Source organism: Miniopterus natalensis, chromosome 14 (genome assembly GCF_054644295.1).
Source record: "Miniopterus natalensis isolate mMinNat1 chromosome 14, mMinNat1.hap1, whole genome shotgun sequence".
Classification (NCBI taxonomy): domain Eukaryota; kingdom Metazoa; phylum Chordata; class Mammalia; order Chiroptera; family Miniopteridae; genus Miniopterus; species Miniopterus natalensis.
In genome coordinates, this window is record NC_142094.1 from 12,071,300 (window position 1) to 12,090,881 (window position 19,582).

At 54.1% G+C, this 19,582-nt stretch overlaps 1 pseudogene; it reads left to right on the forward strand.

Moving 5' to 3' along the window:
* The first annotated feature begins 3,493 nt into the window (after nt 1-3,493).
* Nucleotides 3,494-19,582, forward strand: part of LOC107532546 (serine/threonine-protein phosphatase PP1-alpha catalytic subunit pseudogene) — a 109,417-nt pseudogene continuing 93,328 nt past the window's right edge.

Sequence of the window (19,582 nt, forward strand, 5' to 3'; positions counted from 1 at the left end):
GGAGTTGGTACAAGTTACCCTTGAAGCGCCTTTTCAAGGGTCAGAGCAATCCTCTCGGGCCGGGTGACATCAGCACACAGATGCACTGAAGCCACAGCATGGATGAGATCACCCAGGAGGCAGTGCGGAGAGAGAGAGGACGACAAGGGGGTGAAGGTCCTGGGACATTCCAAAGGTCACACGTAAGGGTGGACTGGTGGGACCGGGGTGGGGGGTCTGGCAGGTGCAGTGAGACCAGAGCAGTTGGGAGCGTGTTGTCTGGGACTCCCCTGCAGCCACCCGCTGCTGCTCTGCTGTCCCCGGCCAGGGAGGGAGGTGACTCATAGCCTCAAGGGCAGCCAGCAGCATCAACGTACCTCAGGAGGAACTGAGAAGCAGAGAAAAGTGGTCCCTTCCTCTTGGGCCTTCATATAATGTCCCCAATTTTCCTTCCCATGTCATCAACACCCAGGGAAGGAGAGCAAGTGACTTTTTTTCTTTATGTTTTTTTAATTTCTCATTTTCTGCTTTGAAGATGCTATTTTTACAGAAGAAGAAAGAGCCCAGTGCATTTTATTTTATTTAATAGTAGAGTTAGTTTCCAGAGATGTAGATTCTGCAAGCACAGTGGTGGGCTTGTGGGAGCCTCCTGGCCCCCATATTGTTCTGAGGGCTTTATACCCCCTGAGGGCAGGTCAGCTGGGCACTGAATCAGTGAGACTGGACCTCCTGGTGATCCTGGGAAGTGTCCCCTGCAGAGAAGAGACTTCTGTTTCAGGCAGGCCATGTGGCCCCAAGGAATCTCTTGGCTCCTCTGTGGCCATTCACATCTCTGTCCATGAGGGCGTCACCGTGGCCTCAGGCAGCTTGAAGTGGAGGGGAGCTGCCACCATCATTTTGTGCACCTGCTGTGACCTTCCTAAGGAAGGCTCCTTGCCTCCAGGCTCCAGGGCTGGCTCAGGACTGTTTGGCGGCCATTGTAAATGTTCATGATTAACATGGATTTATTCAGCAGTCACCTGTCACATAGCCACTGAGTCCCCAGCCTGTGCAGTCCCCTGTTCTGGTTGCTGGGTGCATAGCAGTTAACAGAAGATAAAGGCGGAGTGGAATCAGGGACAGTGGGATGGCTATGACCGTGGATGTGAAGGGCGGAGGCAGGCCAGGGGCACAGAGCTGAGCTGACGCTGCCTCCCCAGCCACCGTGCTTCCTGTGGCTGAGAGCTGAAAGGGGCCGGAGACTCCTTGCAGCAGTGTGGAGGGCCGGGCGGGAGAGGGGATGGCGGCCCGTGGCCACTCCCTGCCCTTCCTTACCTAACATGCCACCCTCCTTCACTCCCTCACACCAAGCCCCTGGCCCTGCAGACTGACACTGCCTGGGGGAGACGACCTTGTCTTGGTGCCCCAGGAACAGGTCACAGGAGATGGCTCCTCTGCAGGTCATGTATCTAGGAGCCACTGACAAACAGCTTTAAAGGTCAGTGCAAGTCACAAGATCTCGCCAGACCAGCCAGATATCACCATGGTAAAGCAAAAATCAAAAGTAAGGGCCCACTCCTGTGGTAGCTGGGAGCAACTTTCTTTGGGACCTCAGACTCGGCTGGTTTCTATAGCAATGGTTCTTTGGGGCCTCGGACCCCTGGGAAAGTTTCTTCTCAGCATTCCCATCACCTGCCCTTTCAGGCCCCAGGCAGAAAACCCTCTCTCGTTGCTGTGTTGTTTTGTTAGATTTGCCTGTCTTTTCCAAATTGTGCATGAAGAATGAATTACTTTTACAACTTAAAAACCAATAGTTTTATTAAAAAGCAAGGGAAAGTTTACAGTTCCCTTTTTAAAACAATGCAAGCAACTCTGGCTCAGTCCTGGTTGGGCAAAGTGTGTTCCCAGGGCTGCCTGCCCAGGCCTGAGGGCCCCACTGGCTAGAGCCTGGCTCGCTGCTAGAGCTGCTGGGTGTTGGCAGGGCCGATGGTGAGGGGGCTGCCAATTCACTTATTGCAGGGCCTGTTGGTTTGGGCCTGTAATGTTCTAGGCCCTTGGGTCTCCCCTGTTCTTGCCCCTTCTTATTTTTATTCTTATAAAATGGCCAAAAGAAATACAACCTCCGATTTCAGTGAAAATTCATCTAAGTAGACTTTTAATAAAAACAGAGTCTCTTGCTTGATTAAAAAATCAATTAGGCAGCAGAGAATTTTATTAGTCAATCATGTAAGTAATTAGAAATATTGATTGATGGGGTGCTGAACAATGTGGGGCAGTGGCCGAGGCGGGGACACTGTGAAGTGATCTAGGGGAGGAGCCTTTAAATCACTCCCCTCTGTGTCTCTCGCAAGGTCAGGCCAGGACACATTAGACAAGGGACTTGGCTGATCCTGGAGCCTCAATTTTCTCATGTGAAAAATAACAGTTCTGACTGCAAGGGCTCTCTCGTGGATTAAATGAGACACAGTTTAAACAGTGAGTTGTGTCACAGCTTCTGGCTTATGACAGGAGGGGACATATTCTTGAGGGTGAAGAAATGCTGGAGTCCAAGACCAGTCTTGTCCTGGGGTCTTGGGTTGGGAGGGATGGAGTGGTCAGTGGAGGCCTCTCTTCTGAGACAGGACTTCCTGGGCAGGGTGCCTGAGAGACGGAGCATGCGGTGGCGCTCAGCCTGCCATGGTCAGCAGAGAGCTAGGGGACTCCGGGAAGAGGCCCAGCACCAGAACACTGCCGCTCTGCTGTTTTCCTGCTACATATCAAACCACTGCATCCCTTAGTCACTTAAAGAACAATGGTGGTTTAGCTCCTAAAACTTCAAATTGGCCAGAGTACGGTGGGGACAGTTGGTCTCTGCCCCATTCAGGGCAGCTGGGTGGCTGGAGCCACCTGAATCCTTGTTGCTCCCAGGTCTGGCTGTGGCTGTTGCTGGCATCTGCTGGACTGTGAGGCTGAGCCCTGGGCTTCCTCACAACACCACGGCCGGTTCCCAGGTGAACCTACTGAGAGAGGACCGGGTAGAAGACAAATCACCTTGTCTGACCTAGCCTCTGATTTCACTCCACGTCACTTCTGCCGAATTGTTTACCCAGCAGCCACTAAGGCCCCTGCCGCCTGCCATCCCCCACCCGCCACTGCTCTCTGCGTCTCAGTGTGTCTGGGTGTCCGGGGGAGAATCCCTCTTGGTTGGGGAGTGTCGAGGCTCTGAGAGGACCATCTGCCACACTGGACCCTCTCCCAGAGGCCCAAGGGTGGCGTCTCCTGCAGTGAGGAGGGACTGCCGTGACGCCCCCTTCGGAGGGAGCGGCGGCCCTCCACTGAGGGCCCGGCCGTGTGTCTGGCACTCAAGCACACCATCCTGTTTCCTCTTCGCAGCAGCACGTGGGGTGGAGACCACCTCTCACTTCACCGAGGAGGAAACGGGGCATCTGGAGGTCCCAGACATACTTGTCCAAGGACCCCTGAGGCACATCAGGAGCAGAGCTGAGATTCACGCCTGGCCCGCAGGACTCCGAGCCTGCGTCCCTCTCCCCACGCCATGACCCCCGAGGCTGCCTCAGCCCGGAAGCTGACCGCTGGCTTCAGTAGCCCTGACTGTGCGGCCCCACCTCCTTCCTTAGTGAGTAGCGATGGGGAAGTGTGGGTGCCATTGGTGAGGCCCCAGGGCCGGGTGGGCCACCGTCCTGCTGCCCTGAAAGCGGCCGCTGGCCCTCTGAGCAGCAGCAGCCTCTGTGCAGAGCCCAGCCTCACTCTCCTGAGCTGGCACTGACCTGCGGCTGCCCCACATGTGGCTCGCGCCTAGACACAATCTGCAGAGGCCACCTGGACCCACGCAGGGCCCAGCACCCTGACAACTGTTCTGGATTGTGGCAGCAGCCTGGGCCCTGCCCGTCTCTGCCCCGCATGTAGCTGTAGCTGGACCTGCCCTTCAAGGAGTGTGGGTGCCCATGGCTGACTGTGCAAGGCAGGATCTCAGGGGCACCCTGAACCCTGAGTGGACTCAGCTCCCTGGGTGCTGTCGGGGGCTGAGTCATTAGCTGCTCCCCAGCCCCTGGCCAGGCACAGGACCAATTTGTCAGGCACTGGGTGTGTTTCCTCCCCCTTCTGGAGCTCCTTCCCCCCCATCTGGTGGATGCACCTTGGCAGGCCCCTCAGGATTGGACTCCAGCGGTGTCTCCCCTAACATGGAAACCTGCGTAATGGACAAGGAGGAAGATGGGGCTCCAGGAAGCGGGCCCGGGCAGGGAGAGGAGGGAGGGAGGGACACCAGGCCTGAGAGGCATCTGCTGTCAGCCCCCTTCCCCCACCGCCTTGCCCTCGGGGTTCCTTCTGCGTATCCAGGAGGGAGTCTCTGTCTCCTGGGAACCTGGGATAGTCACCCCGACCCAGGTCCAGGCTCCACCTGCCCCTTCCTTCAGGGACCCTGAGAACCCCGCCTCTCTGGGCTCACGACCCTAAGCACTCGCCCCACCAGGAAGAATTGCGAACTTGTTGCCCACACACAACTTTCCAAAGCCTCACAGCACGGGCCCTGGAGATGCTTGTACTCAGGCTGTTCATCCTCGGTAAGACCTGGCTATTTGCTCAGACTAGCTGACATTTCCATGGTCTTTTATTAAAGAAAACATCCCAGGGAGAAGGTAGGATGTTTGCACAGAGCTTATGCCCTTGCGCCTGGCCCCCAGAGACCCAGCAGGGTCTGCACACCGTGGGGGGGAGGCGAGCAGGTGGGCCAGCGAGGGGTTGGGGTGCCCGCTTCTCCTCTCTCCTTCTTTCCTGAGAAGAAGGGGTAGCAGGTAGCCTCCCCCCACCACCCCGGCAGGTGCAGAGACCCTGCAGTCTCCGCTTGGCCCGTGCTGGGCTCTGAGAGGCAGGATGGATGGAGGGCCAGGTGAGACCACTGCCCTCCCCCTCAGTGGGACTGCGGTTCACGGCCCCACCCAGGCTTCCATCCAGCTCACTGGCCATGCCCTGTGCTAGTCTGTCTTGCGCTTTGGTGCCCTGTGCTCTTTCCTCTCCTTTGTATTTTTGTGTCAGCATCTGCCAGGAGTGGGGTGAATGCCATTTTGAACTAATAATCATGATTTTTATTTAAGATCTGTCTCAAAGGTTACATCCTTCCTGAGGCTTCCCCAGCCAGGCCCACCTGAAGCCTGAGGAATGTTCTCTCTCAGCCCTCTCCCAGGGCCCGGGATCTTGCCTCCTCAGCATCAGGCCATGGTGGCACAGTCACTGACTGGGTGTGGGTCCCAGCTCTGCCTGTCACTGGCCCTGTGACTTCTCAAGCTGTGAGGTGTGATGAGTGCTGTAAGGAGGGCCCTGGAGCGCTTGCTGTACGTGCTGGACCCTCCCCAGGCAGCACAGTGGAATCCCCATGTCCCCCACTGAGGCCACAATGCAGCCCAGGTCCCAGGTCCTGGAGCCCCACCTGGCAAGCAGAGGGAGTCCTGTGGATTCCGAGGTGTGCCTCGGCCTTCGTGGTCCTGGAGAAGAGGAGAGAAGGGCCACTCATCACCGTCCATCTGCCTGGGAGAGCCAAGCATTGTGGCTGCTTTGGCCTTAGTGAAATCACTCTGCAGGCCTGGACGGCCATGATTTGATTTCAATCCCTGGGACCCTTTTCAAGTAATACCTTTATGTGTCTGAGTAAACATTCCTACCTCCACTCCAGCCCCGCCTGCAAATCATGGAAGGCACTTCCATTTTAATTAGGCAAGGCTCCAGTTGAGACCAGCTGCTGATAAAATTAGTCATTGTCACCCTCAGACTCCAAGATGGGGCTGAGCATTCGTCTATAGCAGAGCTGAACTGCCTCCCTCCTGTCCTGGGGGGGCATCCCCTTTGGGGCACTCTTGTTGTCAGGAGTGGCCAGTAGTGGGGCTGAGGTGTCTCCTGGGACAGTGTTGAGGTCTCACAGCACCAAGACCAGCCAGTCAGAGCACCCTGGACAGGCGCAGCTGAGGGGAAGAGGTGGGGTCAGGTACCTGGGGGTCGGTGTCCCTGCTACTGCCAGCTCCCACAGAAAGGGGTCTCCATACCCCAGGCCTGGGGTAGGGGGCAGGGGGCTTGCAGGAATTGCCCAGTTTCTGCCCTCACCCCACCTTCAGTGAGGCCTGTCCCCTCCAGGTGCATGCACAAACACTTGGAGACGGGAACCAGGGTCCTCCATCCCTTGGTGGCCTAAGGCTGGTTAGATGAGTACATGTGTGCTGCTCAGACTATTAAAAATAGATGAGGGAGGCCACCAGCTGAAGCAGGTTCAGGACCAGGGATAAAAAGGTAGAGCTCTCTGTGTAATCTTTGAGAATTCCTGGGTTGTTGTGATCTCCAGGCCAGGCTGGAACTACATGAGCTCAAGAATGCTCATGTAGGGGACCCAGCTTGGAGGGAGTTCCTCAGTTGGCAGCCAGCTGTGGGGTGGAAGTCAGTTCTCCACCTCCTGTGGTCCTCAGGTGGCAGCAAAGCCTGGCATAGCCCCTGCCTGCCTTGACCTTTGGGAGGTTTCCTCAGCCCTTGGGGCCAATATGTTGAGAGGGGCTTCCAGTGCTAGGAGGTGGCTGGGTCAAGCAGGGCTGATCCAGGGTGAGAGGTCACTTGCTTGGATACTCTCAAATGGTAGGCCTGCTTTCCTATCCCCAACACACTTCTATGGCTGCTCCCTACCTGGGAAAATCCAGGGGCTGCCTCTCCACCGGCCTTCCACATCCCTGACCTAGTATACCCAGGAGAGGGGAGAAGCAGCTGGAGCTGGTGACAAAGCCAGGATCTGTGGGGATGGAGGGAGAGACTTCAGGCTGGGTATCAGGTGAGGGAGGCTCCAAGGGTGGGAGTCAACTCTGGCAGGTAAGTGAGCCTTGGGATGGCCTCCGATGTCCTTGAATTGTCCTGGCCCTACGTCTAATTCACTGTGTGTTCTAGGCTACCTCCTTTCCCTTTCTGGACATCAGCTGGATGAACTTCAAGCCAGCAGAGCCGTCCTCCTCCAGGGTTCTCAAAATGTGTTCCATGGATCCCAAGGGTTCCCCAGGAGGCACTTCAGGGGTCATAGAGGAATAGGTTATAGTTTATGGGAGTTTGGGGGCCAATTCTGGCTCTCATCTCAGTTTAGGAGATTGAAAACCAGAGAATCTTCTTCCTTGAACTTTCTGAGATTCTTTGGTTCTGATCCTACCCCCAAACTTCTCCTCTTTTTCTCTCCCATTCTTACCGCCCTGTCCTAGGCTGACCTCCTCGCTGCTGCCTGGACGCACTGCCCGCCATGCTGCCTCAGCTCCCCCTTTCCCAGCCAGCCCTGAGCCTCTCCTTTGGACCCCTCGCCTCGCTCCACCATCACCATCTCTACCACTCCTGCTCACCACCATCTCAGTCCTGACCAGAGAGCAGAAGTCTCTCCCCACAATATCTCCTCCCTCCCTTCCTTCACACAAACACGTGCACACACGCACATGATCACACGCACACACCCACACACATGCAAGCAGAGCAAGCTTTCCAAAATGATGGGCAGATCCCAATACTCCTTCATGCAAATGCCCAGTAGCATGAGTCCCAGAAGCCCAATGGCTCCAATGGCTCTTTGGTGGCCTCTTGGCCCCTTGCTCCTTCCTCAGCCCCCTCCCTCCTTTGGGATCAGACTGCCCACCCTTCCTGCCCCTTGCCAGCTGGGGCCCTCGCACTGGACCCCTTCTCCCACCTGTCCAGCTGGTTCTTTCCCTTCAGCCTCAGCTGAGCCGTCCTCTCCCCAGAGAGGCCCTCCCTGAGCACTTGCCTCTGCGGGAATTACACCTCCCCAGTGAACTTCAGCCCCTCGCCCTGTCTCTCCTTCATCTCCCTGCTTGTCACTCTCAGCCAGCATCTTCTTTGTTGGCTGGTTGGCCGTCTCTCTCCTGAGACAGGTAGGGACTTCCTGTCTGGCACCTGCACTGCAGTGTCCCCACCTCTGCAGGTGCATGCACAAACACTTGGAGACGGGAACTCTGCAGGCTGTCAGCCAGTTGAGGGTGGAGAGCACGTGTCCCCCTGTCAGGGACACCATACCTTGTGCCTCCATGGGGCACCGTGTGATGGCTTCACACACGTGGTTCACGTCACCCAGGGTTACCGTGCTGATGTTTTCCGGTCATGCAGATAGGACACACTGCCTCAGAGGGCAGCCTGTGCCCCAGGCGGGCTCTTGGGGTGGAGAAGGTGCAGAGCCAGCGCTGGCTCCCCGTGGACCCTGGCGAGGACCTGCCCTGGACCAGCTGCGGTGGCCTGGCCCTGGCTGCCCTCCAGCTGTGACGGGCATCCTCTGCAGCAGGGCCCAACCCGTGCTCTGCCTGGCTCTCCACTGGGGACTGGCTCATGATGTGAGACTGTGGTTCCTGCTGTGTAATTAGCTCCCGGAGCCTTGGGAATGCCCCCTCCGGCATGGGGCGAGGGTGGGCTCCCTTGCAGGTGTGTGCGTGCACCGTGCCTGTGTGTGCGTGTGGCTGCTCCTTGGGGATGAGGGGTCTGGCACAGAGACAGCAGAGCTCAGTCTGCCTCTTAAAGAGACAGGGTCAGGGGCTGCCTTAGCACTTTGGAAACTCAGAAGACCCACTTCCTGACACGAGATCCTAACCAGTGGCCCAGCCTCTCTAGGGTTTCAGTTTGTCCATAAAATGGGGTAACAATTTGACCTTGTTCTCAGGCTCTCTGTGAGGATCAACATGGTGCCTAGCCAGAGAAGGTGCTGGAAAGCGCTGCTGCAGGGCAATGAGAGGCTTGTGCTGAGAGGACTGGGTGGAGGCAGGAGGGGACTGTGGCATCTGCCCACTGAGTGAAGAGATTCAGGCAGGCCGGACTTGGAGGCAACTTCTCTTTCCTGACCACCTCCGGAGGCCTTTGTGAAGATCTTGTGGTTGGACATGGGCCCAAGAGGCCAGCCCATGGCCAGGAGTTAGAAGGACAGTCACTCTCATGGCTGAAATCTCTGTTCAGGCCTTAGCTCAGGGAATGGGCATAGCTGAGGGTCCTTCCTTTTTCTTGGAGCCTGCCAAGATGCCTCAGCCTGGGACCATTGAGAGCACCAGCACCCAGGCACCCCGAGGTCTCTGGAAGCCACAGGGGAGCAAGAAGCTCCAGAACCTTCCCAGTTGCAGGGACAGTGAGAATGAACCTCTGTGCCGGCAGGAAGGGTTTCTGAGGCTACCTGGGGGATGGGACCTGGGGTCACACACCAACCTCTGGTCCCTGCCAAACAGGCTCCTATTTACCTGCTGCCACCTCCTCCAGGAAGGCCCATTCATTGCATCAGACAAGGGAGTTCAAGGCCCAGGGAGCTCTCTAGGTGCTCCCTCTCCTCTCCCAGAAACCAGGCAGGGTATGTGGGAGGGACGAAAAATAAGAACATGGGTGGGAAAGGCTGCCTAGCCCCCCGGAGTGGGGGCCCTCGAGTGTCCCCCTGCACCTCCCAGCTCTCAGCGGTCTCATGGCGGTATTGCCTCCCTGCCTGCTCCCAGGGCCGCTAGAGGCCCAAGTGTTGTGTGAGAGAATAGAAGTAATAAAAATGATAAATAGTCAGGTGATTATTTTGCCCTCTCTTTGTGCTGCTAACTGTTGGCTGTGAACTGAACCAAATGCCTCGTGTTATGAAATGTTGGAACAGTTTGGGACCTGTGTGCGGCCCACCGGACACCCAGTCAGAGGCTCCGCAGCTGCACCTGGGCAGGTGGCCCCGGCCTCTGCCTGTGGGCCTGTGGGCCTGTGGGCCTGTGGATGAGCCTTGCCCTTCCTCCTCGGTCTCCCCGTCTGTGAGGTGAGGTGCTGCCAGCAGTTGCCTCGGATCTCTCTTCTGTTCTGAACTGGAGGATGTTTTCCCTGCATTCCCCAGCGTCTTTCTAAGCTGGCTCTCTCCGAGGTGTGGCACGGATTACTCTAGCTCCCTGGGTGCATGCCCCATTCAGGAGATGGCGAACACAGCAGCCTTGGACCCACGTTTCCTGTGACATGGGCATGTCCCCTAGAGCAGGAGTCAGCCCAGCTGCCGAGCTGAGCACTACCTGCTCATGCCCTCTGCTTGGTGGCACTTCTGGAGGGTACGCCTGGAACACAGATGTGGTCCAGGTGCCACCTCTGACCCCTTCTCTGTGTGCTGGGCAGATGCCCTGTGCTCCCACTACAGCTCTGAACCCCAGAGCTTCTGCACAAAGAGGCTGTCCCCACACAGGCAGGATGCAGTCACTGGAGAGGCCACCCCAGCTCTGCCAGAGGTGGGGGTTTAGTGCCCTATCATGCCACACAAAGCCCCCACTTTGTGGCCAGCCCATGGCCCAGGCCCCTCCCACTGTGCCCAGGCCACCTCATCCTCTCAACCTTGAGTTTGTCCAGGGTTTGTGCCTTGTCTGTGCTGCGGCCTCCACTTGGACTGCTTATCCCTCCTGTGTCCCCAGACGTCCCTCTTCTGTGAGGCCTCCTGTGAATGCCGTGCAAGGAGGGGCCAGCTCCTTGCTTTTCTGCCTCTCCCAGCTGTTCTCCTCCAGTGGGGGCTGGAGTCACCTGCCCTGTCCCCAGGCCCATGCTGGCAGGTTGAATGAATGAGTGCCCAGTGGCCAGGTCTCTGTCATCTCCCAAGTCCTGCCATGCTGGGCTGGTGGGCCACAGACCTAGGGATACAGTCAGAATAACCGAATCTATCACTGGATCAAGCTCCTGGTCCCCACCTGGGGGAGCTTGTGGACGGTCAGCTCAGGAGTTCCTTGGCGGGAGGCACATGACACTCTCTATAGTCCCAGGGTCTTGAGCTCCCAGCCCAGCCTGCTCTGGCGCTTGATTGACTGCAGGCTGCTGCCGATGGAGTGGACTCTTCTCTCTGTGCCAGGTGTTAGATGGGCCAGGACAATCTCCTCTAGAGACCTGGGAAAGGCAGTGAGAGTGGCCTCCAACGGGGAAGATGGAGCTTGGAAACTGGAGATAGGTGTGGGGAAGGTGTCCCGGTCAGTGTGTCCACCTTCCAAAGTGTCCCATGGAAAACAAAGAGGCCTGTGACTCAAGATATCTGGGAGTGTCATGCCTGTCCCATTCTTGGAGATTCATAAGAGAAGTTCTGAGGAGCCCTGAGATGAAAACCACATGTTGGAGCAAAAACCTATGTAGCTTTGAGAACCCAGCATGTCCCAAACACCTGGGACCCCTGAGACTGTTGTGAGTGCGATGGTTATTTTATGTGTCAACTTGGGGCCAAGGGGAGCCCAGGTTACACATGATCTCTGACTGTGCCGTGAGGGCGTTTCCAGGTGAGACTAGCATGGAAGCAGCAGGTCACCTTCCCCATGTGCATGTGCGATATCCAGTCTGCTGAGGGTCCCAGTAGAACAAAGGGTGGAGGAAGGAGAAATCAGCACTTTCCCTTCAGCCTGACTGCTGAGCTGGGACATCTGATTTTTTCCTGCTCTCTGCCCACTGGTTCCCAGGCCTTTGGAATCGACAGAACCACACAGCTCTCCAGGGCCTCCAGCTTGCAGACAGCAGGCTGTGGGCCTTCTCAGCCTCCATAATCCTATGAGCCAATTCCTCAAAATAAGTCTCTTCCATGTATAGATCCTGTTCACTTTGCTCCTTTAGGGGACCCTGACTAAAACAGTGAGAGTGACCCCATAGCTGTCAGTTCCCCACAAAGCCAGCCATGCTGGAGAGCCCCTGGGTAGAAGGCGTTAGGATGTTATGGGCCTAGGGGAGTCCATGCCCTACCTGAGGAGAGCACTCACTTGTTCTGGGTGACCAGTGAGGCCTATCGTAGCCCCTCCTGACTCTCAGCCCCAGCCCAGGGACAACCAAGAAACACGCATCGAACCTCATTTCTTTGCTCTTTCTGTTATCCCAACACATCTTCCAGGGTTAATAATAAACTCATAATTAAAAAATAGCTATCATACAGCCAGCCCATCATGAATATCATAACTTGATAAACAGCAAGAAATGGAGAACTCTAGACACTGACCATGCTCCTCTGTGAAGACAGATGCAAAAATCTTAAGTAAATTGTTAGCAAGTAGAATCCATCAGACATTAAGAGAATGACATCCTGCCACAGGTAGGGTGTCCCTCTGGTGAGTAAGGGTGTGTAAGGTTAGGAAGGTGTTAGTAGAGTCCACTCACTAGTGGGTCACACGGTGGGTGTGACTGGGGGTGTGAAGGGGTTCAGGGCGACAGGGCTGTGACCAGGGTGGGCCACATGCAGGTGGAGAGCTCACGGAGCTGCACCTCTAGGAGATGTGTGGTGTTACACCACTGAAGGAGGAAAGACAACCATGGGGAGAAGCTGTTTGCTGCATTTACAGTAAACTGAGGATTAGCAACTTACAAATCAATAAGAAACAATACAAACAACCTATAAGAAAAGTGGCCAAAGGGTAAAAAGAACAATTCACTGAGGAGAGAACACGAATGGCCAACAGCAATATGAAGTCAGATGTTCAACATCACTAATTATCAAGAAAATACAAATAAAAAAAGAACTATCACTTCATATTGGTCACTTTGGAAAAAACTTGTCTGATAATCCCAAGAGTGGATAAAATAATGAGCATCGGAAATTTCACGCCCACAGGCAGGGTGTAAATTAATCCAATCACTCAGAGGAGCAGAGCATAAAACCTGTGAATTTGAAAAGTGCGTTGCTGAAGATGCTGAAGCCCCACTCCCGGTTCATACCCTTGGGCACCACTGGGAGGCCAAGTAAGATGCCCCTGAGGGTAGAGTTTGTGATAGCACAAAACTGGCAATAACTGAACCACTGGGGAAGTAGATGAACAAATGAGATATTTATGAGACAGAACCCTAATGGAGAGTTAAAATGAATGAATTACATCTATCTGTATCAAAGTGGACAAGCCCAAAGGTGGATGATGGCTTGAAGCCCTTGTGGACCTTCACCACCCACGTGTGTTCGTGGGCCCAACATGCATGGGCTCGGGCATGTTTACGTGTCTTGAAACGTGGACGGCAGAGAGGCCCTGAGGCTGTGCCAGCCTTTGCTTCCAGGAGGGAAGGAAAGTAACGAGTCTGGAGGGAAGGTCACCTGCAATATTTTATTGCTTTTCCATGAATTTAAACTTCTGAAGTAAACATGACTAGCCCTCAACATTTATAAATTCTGACACTGGTGTCTGTTATACTCTGTACTTTTCTACAGTTGTAAAACTTTAAGCAGAAAAACACACAAAAGAAACCAATGGAATGACCACCACTCCCAGAACAGTGCTGGCCCCTGGCCAGCCCAGGTCTCGGGGACTAACAGTTATGAACTTGCCCAGCCCAGCTCTGGACCTGAGCCCACACGGGCCCCCGAGGACAGTGCTCGCGGGGGCCCTGTGTTAGAGTCCTGCTCACTGTTCACTCAGGCTCTGTGGGTCCTCGCCGTGTCCAGCTCTGGCCTCTGGGGAGTCCCTCTGGTCTCCAGTTCACCCTCATCCAGGAAGCTGCTGTGGACCTGGGGGCTCCAGCAGCAGCCAGAGGTCCGCACACTGCCATGCACACCTGACTCCAGAGCCTTGGCCCGCTCAGGGCTTCTTGCAGCGCTCCACATGCTCCTCCTTTGCTGGGCTGGGTAAGAAGCTGGGTTCACACCAGAGCGATAAGAAAGAACAGCACACACTTATGTGCTTGGAATTCACCAGGCAGGCACTGGCCGCTCTCTGCAGTCATCTGCTTTCCCCTCACAGCCACCTGCTGTGGGAGAGCATGCCAGACCAGGACACCTCACACGGGACACCCAGGTCCCTTTCTGCCTCGTCTAGACCCAGGGAAGAAGGAGCCCCGAACAGACAGGGAGGGGGAAAGGCTGGGAGTGCTGTTCTTTTGACATCCTTTGTTTTTGTCTCTGACATACAGAACATAGGATGACCTCATATTTGAGTGATTATAAGAATGAATGAGAGCCATCAGTTGGGTCCCCCCATGCTGGTTCCCTTCCCAGGGTCGGGTGAATCCCTCTCCCTCTCTCTGCTTTGGGAGAAAGGGGCCTGGGGGAGGGAAGGAGTTGCCCTGTGGTCAGGAGAGGCAGGGTCCAAGGAAACGCTACCAAGGGTGCCCTTGGATGACTAATGTGGGGCTGCAAGTGTCCTGGGACGTCACCTGCTGGTACACTCGCCTGCCTACTCCAGTCTTTCTTCACAGCCCCGTGGCACAGACACTGGGAGGTTCTGCCTGACCCTAGCTCCCATCTGGCCTGCTCAGGCCTCAGGGGCCATGGTTAGGGCTGTGCCACCACTCAGGTCAGGGGCTACACTCTGGGCTTCCAGTGAACCTGCAGTAAGTTCCAGGTACCCAGCATCATGACATGTTCATCACAGGCCGTGATGCTCTCTGGATCCAGAGAATTCTGTGGTCAGGTCTCTTTGTCCTGTTAGAGCCCTTCCCTATATGTGTGTTAGAGCTGCAGTGGTGACAAAGCTGGGGCTGCATTTCCCACCCGGAGAAGCTGGTGTGGTGTCTGCTCACAGCGGACCCCAGGGAGGAGGCTCAGAGCTGCTTGCCTGCTGGGAGAGCCTGAGAGGACAGTAATGCAATCACCACCTCAAAGCTGGGAGCTGGTGGCTTTCACTGAGGTATCATGTTCATGCCTGGTGATCCCAGCCCTGGCTGGACCTGGAGCCCCCCCAGTGGCCGAGGTCCTCCTGGGGCTGGCTCCGTCATCTGTGCAGCATTGCCTCCTGCGGTGCGCCCTCAGAACATTTCCTGGACAACCCATGCTTAGTCCCATCTCTGCTCCTGCGGGTCGCCCTTGCTGCTATGCCTGTCCTGAGCCAGAGGGCCTCTCTCCACGGCCATCATCCCCAGGATGTTTGCTTGCTTGACTGCGCTTGCAAGAAGCAAGCTCTGATCTCAGATGGCATCTCATCTACGTGGCTGGTGTCCCCGAACAAAGTCGTGAGAAGTACATGTTAATAGCTCAAGCTCAAAGAATATAGTAGAAATAGTCATAATCCTTGGGAAAACAAAGTTGTACTAAAAAGAAAGAGTATAAGGGCAGGAAGAACAGAACAGTTGAATAGCAGGTGCTCTGCCAGTAAATGCCAGTCCTTTGCAAAATCGGGGTGAAGTCCTATGTTCGGTCTGCACAGGCTTGGGAGCAAACCAGTGACCTTCTGGCTTATCACCAAGAAAGACTGGGTGGAGAATCGCAAGGTTGCCCTGGGGCCCCTGATGTACTGACCCTGGGTGGGGCACAGGCCTGTCACATGGGGAGTGGCACAGAGGTGCTGCCAGGCATCAAAGTGGCAAGGGCTGGGCTTGGTCTTGGTGCATAAATCTGTGATACGTGAAACTTCCAGAGGCACTGAGGCCCGGCCACACTGGTTGGCCCAGAGGTCACCTCTAGCACATCACCATGAATGGACTGGTGCCCCTCACTGTCCTCACAGGCTGGAACGTGGCCCAAAGAGCTTGTGATTTGAACTGGGCAGTGTCACTGTGTTGAGCTGTGCTTCCCCCTGTCCTTCCCACTGCCAAGGAGGGAAAGGCCTCCACTTCCACAGCCTCATCTGGATGCTGAGAGTGGGCTGGCCTGGCCCTTCACTATCCAAGTGGGATTCATGCAGCTGTTTCATAGGCTGGACTCTGAGGCCTGAGGCTGCAGAGCGTGTGGGTCTGGGGCCCTGGCCCTCCTCTGACCCTGCATGTGCTGGCTGGAGGTCTACAGAAAAAGGCATGCTCTCACAGGGCCTGGGAGTCTCCAGAGAAACCTTTTTGTCAAGGCCAGAGTTGACCTCTGACCTCAGGTGGCACAAAGGGGAAAGGAATGCAGATGCTCTGAGAGCCCGAGCGCCTTGGGACAGCATGGCCACGCTGGGTTCTGTGCTTCCCCTCAGCAGGGGAAAAGGGGCAATGATCATGGTGGTCGCCAAGGTTTATTGAGCACCTAATATATTCCCAGAATGATGGGAAGACAGTTCTTTCTTTCTTTCTTTCTTTCTTTCTTTCTTTCTTTCTTTCTTTCTTTCTTTCTTTCTTTCTTTCTTTCTTTCTTTCTTTCTTTCTTTCTTTCTTTCTTTCTTTCTTTCTGACTACTATGAATAAAGCTGCTATGAGCAATAATGTACAGCTTTTCTCCTGGGCATATATGTTTCTTTCTCTTGGGTAAATGCATAGGGGTGGAATAAATTCATACTTAACGTTGCAAGAAACTACTAACTGTTTTCAAAGTGATTGTAACATGTTACATTCCTCTCAGTACCACACAAGCATTACATAGTTGCTAACATATGCTCTTCTGTCTTTTAAATGTTATCTCTTCTAATCAGTATATTGGGTAAAACACAGCCTGGTTTTAAGTTGCATTTTTATTGAGGATATTTTCATGTACTTTTGGGCCATTTATAGATCTTCTTTTGTGAAGTGTTGGTTGGAATCTTTGACTAGTCTTAACTGAGTTATTTGTCTTCTAATTGTTGTGTTGTCCTGGTTATTAATACACTCTAGATACAGATCCTGCCTCTTACGTATGTATCGAGAATACGCTCTCGGCCGTGGGCTGCCTCCTCACTTGGTGCGTCTCTAAGAGCCAAAGTTTTTAATTTTGATGAAGTCTGATTCGTTAATATTTTATTGTATATCTCTAGTTTCTTAGAGCTTACCTCAAGCAACAGAATGTAACTCAAGGTTACAAATGCCGTCTCCTGTTTTATTATGGAAGTTTTAGAGCTTTAGCCAGTTTGTTCAGGAATAAGTTCCACGTGCACGGTGCGAGCTCCAGTCTCAAAAACTAAGATTTCTGTTTTCTATACAACTATTCAGTTAATCCAGCACCACCTGTGGAAATAATACGCTTTCCCTAATGAATTTGTTTCTTTGTCAAAATCAAATGACCATTAAAAAGTGGATCTCTTTCTACACTCTCCACTTTTTCTGTTAATCTACATGTCTACCTTTATGCCATACCACGCTGCTTACTGTAGCTTCGTCATAAGTCTTAAAATCGAACACCAATCGGTCTTAAAATCGAAGTCCGCAATTGGTTCTTTTTCAAGATATTCACCAACCTACATTCTCTGTATTTATGTAATTTTAGAAACAATTTGACAGTATCTACCAAAAAAAAAACCTTATTGGGATTTTGATTAAAAATACGTTGAAATCATATATCAATTTGGGAATGATAGTTATCTTAACAATTTTGATTTTGATTTTTTAATCCATAAACTAAATTCTTCCATTTATTTAGGTCTTGTTTAATTTTTCAACAATGTTTTATAGCTTTCACTGTATAGTTTCAAACTATTTCATTGTTTTGAATGCTATTGTAAAGGGTATTTTTTAAATGGGAAGAATTTTTTGAGCCTGGTTCTGTTTAATCTTCACATAATAGACAACATTATTTCTGTTTCCCAATGGGGAAAGTTGAGGCTTCCAGAGGCCAGGGAGCCTGCCCAGCTCACACACAGCTGAGAGTCGCAGGGTCACTTGTGCTCTCCTACCTTTCCTGAGTGTGGAGGCTCCTGCCATGAGCCATAGCTTCACATGCCTCACGGTAGTCAGGTAACTGCTGCAAGCCCTGACTTGTTCTTTCTGTCACAGAGATGTCCCTGGAAGCAGGGTTGACCAGGACAAGCCAGCTGGCCCTGAACAGGCTGACCTGGATGATTACATCCATGGCAGGGATGCCTGGGCCCTAACCCACAGGAGGCTACTCAGAGAGACCCCCTCACAGACCCAGCAGGAATCATGGGAGGCAGGGCTATTCCCTCCTTCTTTGGAAAACAAATAAAGCACAGAGAGTCTACCATGGGGACCAGCATGCAGCCACCGCGGGGAGTTAGGAGCTGTGGCTGCCCATCGGGTAAAGCGCAGAGAAGGTGGCAGCCACAGGGCCCGGCAGTCAGACCTCCAGACCCCACCTGGGCAGGTGTGTGTGTGCGTGTGTGTGTGCGCGTGTGTGTGTGCGCGCGTGGGCTTGGGCATGAGGATAGGGAAAGGGGACTGTCAGGGTGGCAGGGCTGTGACTACTCTTCATTCTCTCGAAATGTCCTTAGTGAAAGTCGTGGTAAGTGGATGGAATGCATGGTCTGGAGTTGGATCCTGAATCCGGAGACGCCCGTGCTGTGAAGGACAACGTAGGGGCAGCGAGTAAAGCTGAACACGGACTGACGAGTGGAAGACGCTGTTCCTCTGACAACGCCGCTGTGTGCACGAGAGACTGTCCTGACCTTGTAACAGTTACTGAATTTAAGGTAAACAGAATCTATTGTCCTCTTCTTGCAACTTCTCTATAGGTTTGCGATTATTTTCAAAATAAAAAGTTAAAAGGGCAAAGTGCCCTTTATAGTCATCACAACGCTATTTGTGTAATTAACAAAGAGGGAAGGGAAAGAAGTGCTGATCTGGGTGTTGACAGCTGAAGGTCTCAGGACCCCTCGGGAGGTAAGGAAGGGGCTGTGCCCTGAGACCCAGGTGCCCAGCTGGTCTTCCCAGAGTATTGAAGGCTCCTTCAGGAGGTTTAAGGCCGCAGAGCCTTTGAAGTGACAAGTGGAAGGCGGGGGTCCATTGAAAATCAATGTGCAGGACAAGCAAGTGGGCTCCAAGGCAGAGAGGCCTCCTTCCTGGACAGGCTGCTCCGCTGCACCCTGGCCGTCCCGTGTCTGGGCGGGGTGGGGGTGGGGGCGGGGGTGGGGGCCGCAGGTGATGGGAGTCTGGCTGGGCTAAGTGCCTGCCCAGCCTCTCTCATTCCCGGGCTCCTGTGGGCCTGGCTCTTGGGCAGCCATCGCACGTCCTGGGTCTGCTCCTGGCAACCAGGCCTCTGCAGACAAGTCTCACCCGCTTGGCCTCAGGTTGTGTATCAGCCAGATGGGTCAACCTGCCCTGGCCCGGTGGCTTGGTTGGTCGGAGTGGACTCCCATACACCAAAAAAAAAGGTGGTGGGTTCAATTCCCAGTCAGGGCACATACCTAGGTTGCAGGTTAGACCCCCGGTTGGAGTGCGTATGAGAAGCAACCGATCGATGTTTTCCTCTCTCCCTTCCTCTCTCTAAAAATCAATAAAAACATATCCTTGGGTGAGGGTTAAAAAAAAAAAAGATGGTCAACCCTATGACCCTACTCACCTCCCAGAGCCTGAGGTTAGAAGCTGTCCGGGTGGGATGAGGTGGAACCCCTGGGGGCAGACGCTGTTGTTCTGTCTGTATCTCTGGTCCTGGAGATGCCTGTCCAATTTTAGGTGCTCACCAAATACTCAGTGGGTGGTTGACGTGTTCATTCAGCGAATATTTATTCAGTGGCTGTGCCAGGATAAGGACTGGGGCCAGTGACTGATGGGACATACACGGCCCTGCCCCTAGGAGCTTGTGGAGAGATAGGCCCATGAATAGAAGAGTCTGGGCAGCTCGAGTAGCCCCTGCACGGTGAGGTCCCAGTGGCGTGTATGCTGTGTCAGCCAAGGGAGAGAGGAAGGGGCCAGGCACAGCCTCACAGGTGGTGGCCACCACACGGTCACACAGGCCCACATGCAGAAGGGCCGTGGCTGGGTTTAATGCTCCTCTATAGCCATCTTGACATTCTTGGTGGCTTTATTTTGAACTGGCATTCTCTAAATGAAGTCCCGGGAAAGCGGAGCACGCAGGAGCAGGGAGATACACGAGCACGTGCGTGGCTCCATGCGCATAACGCAGACCTGC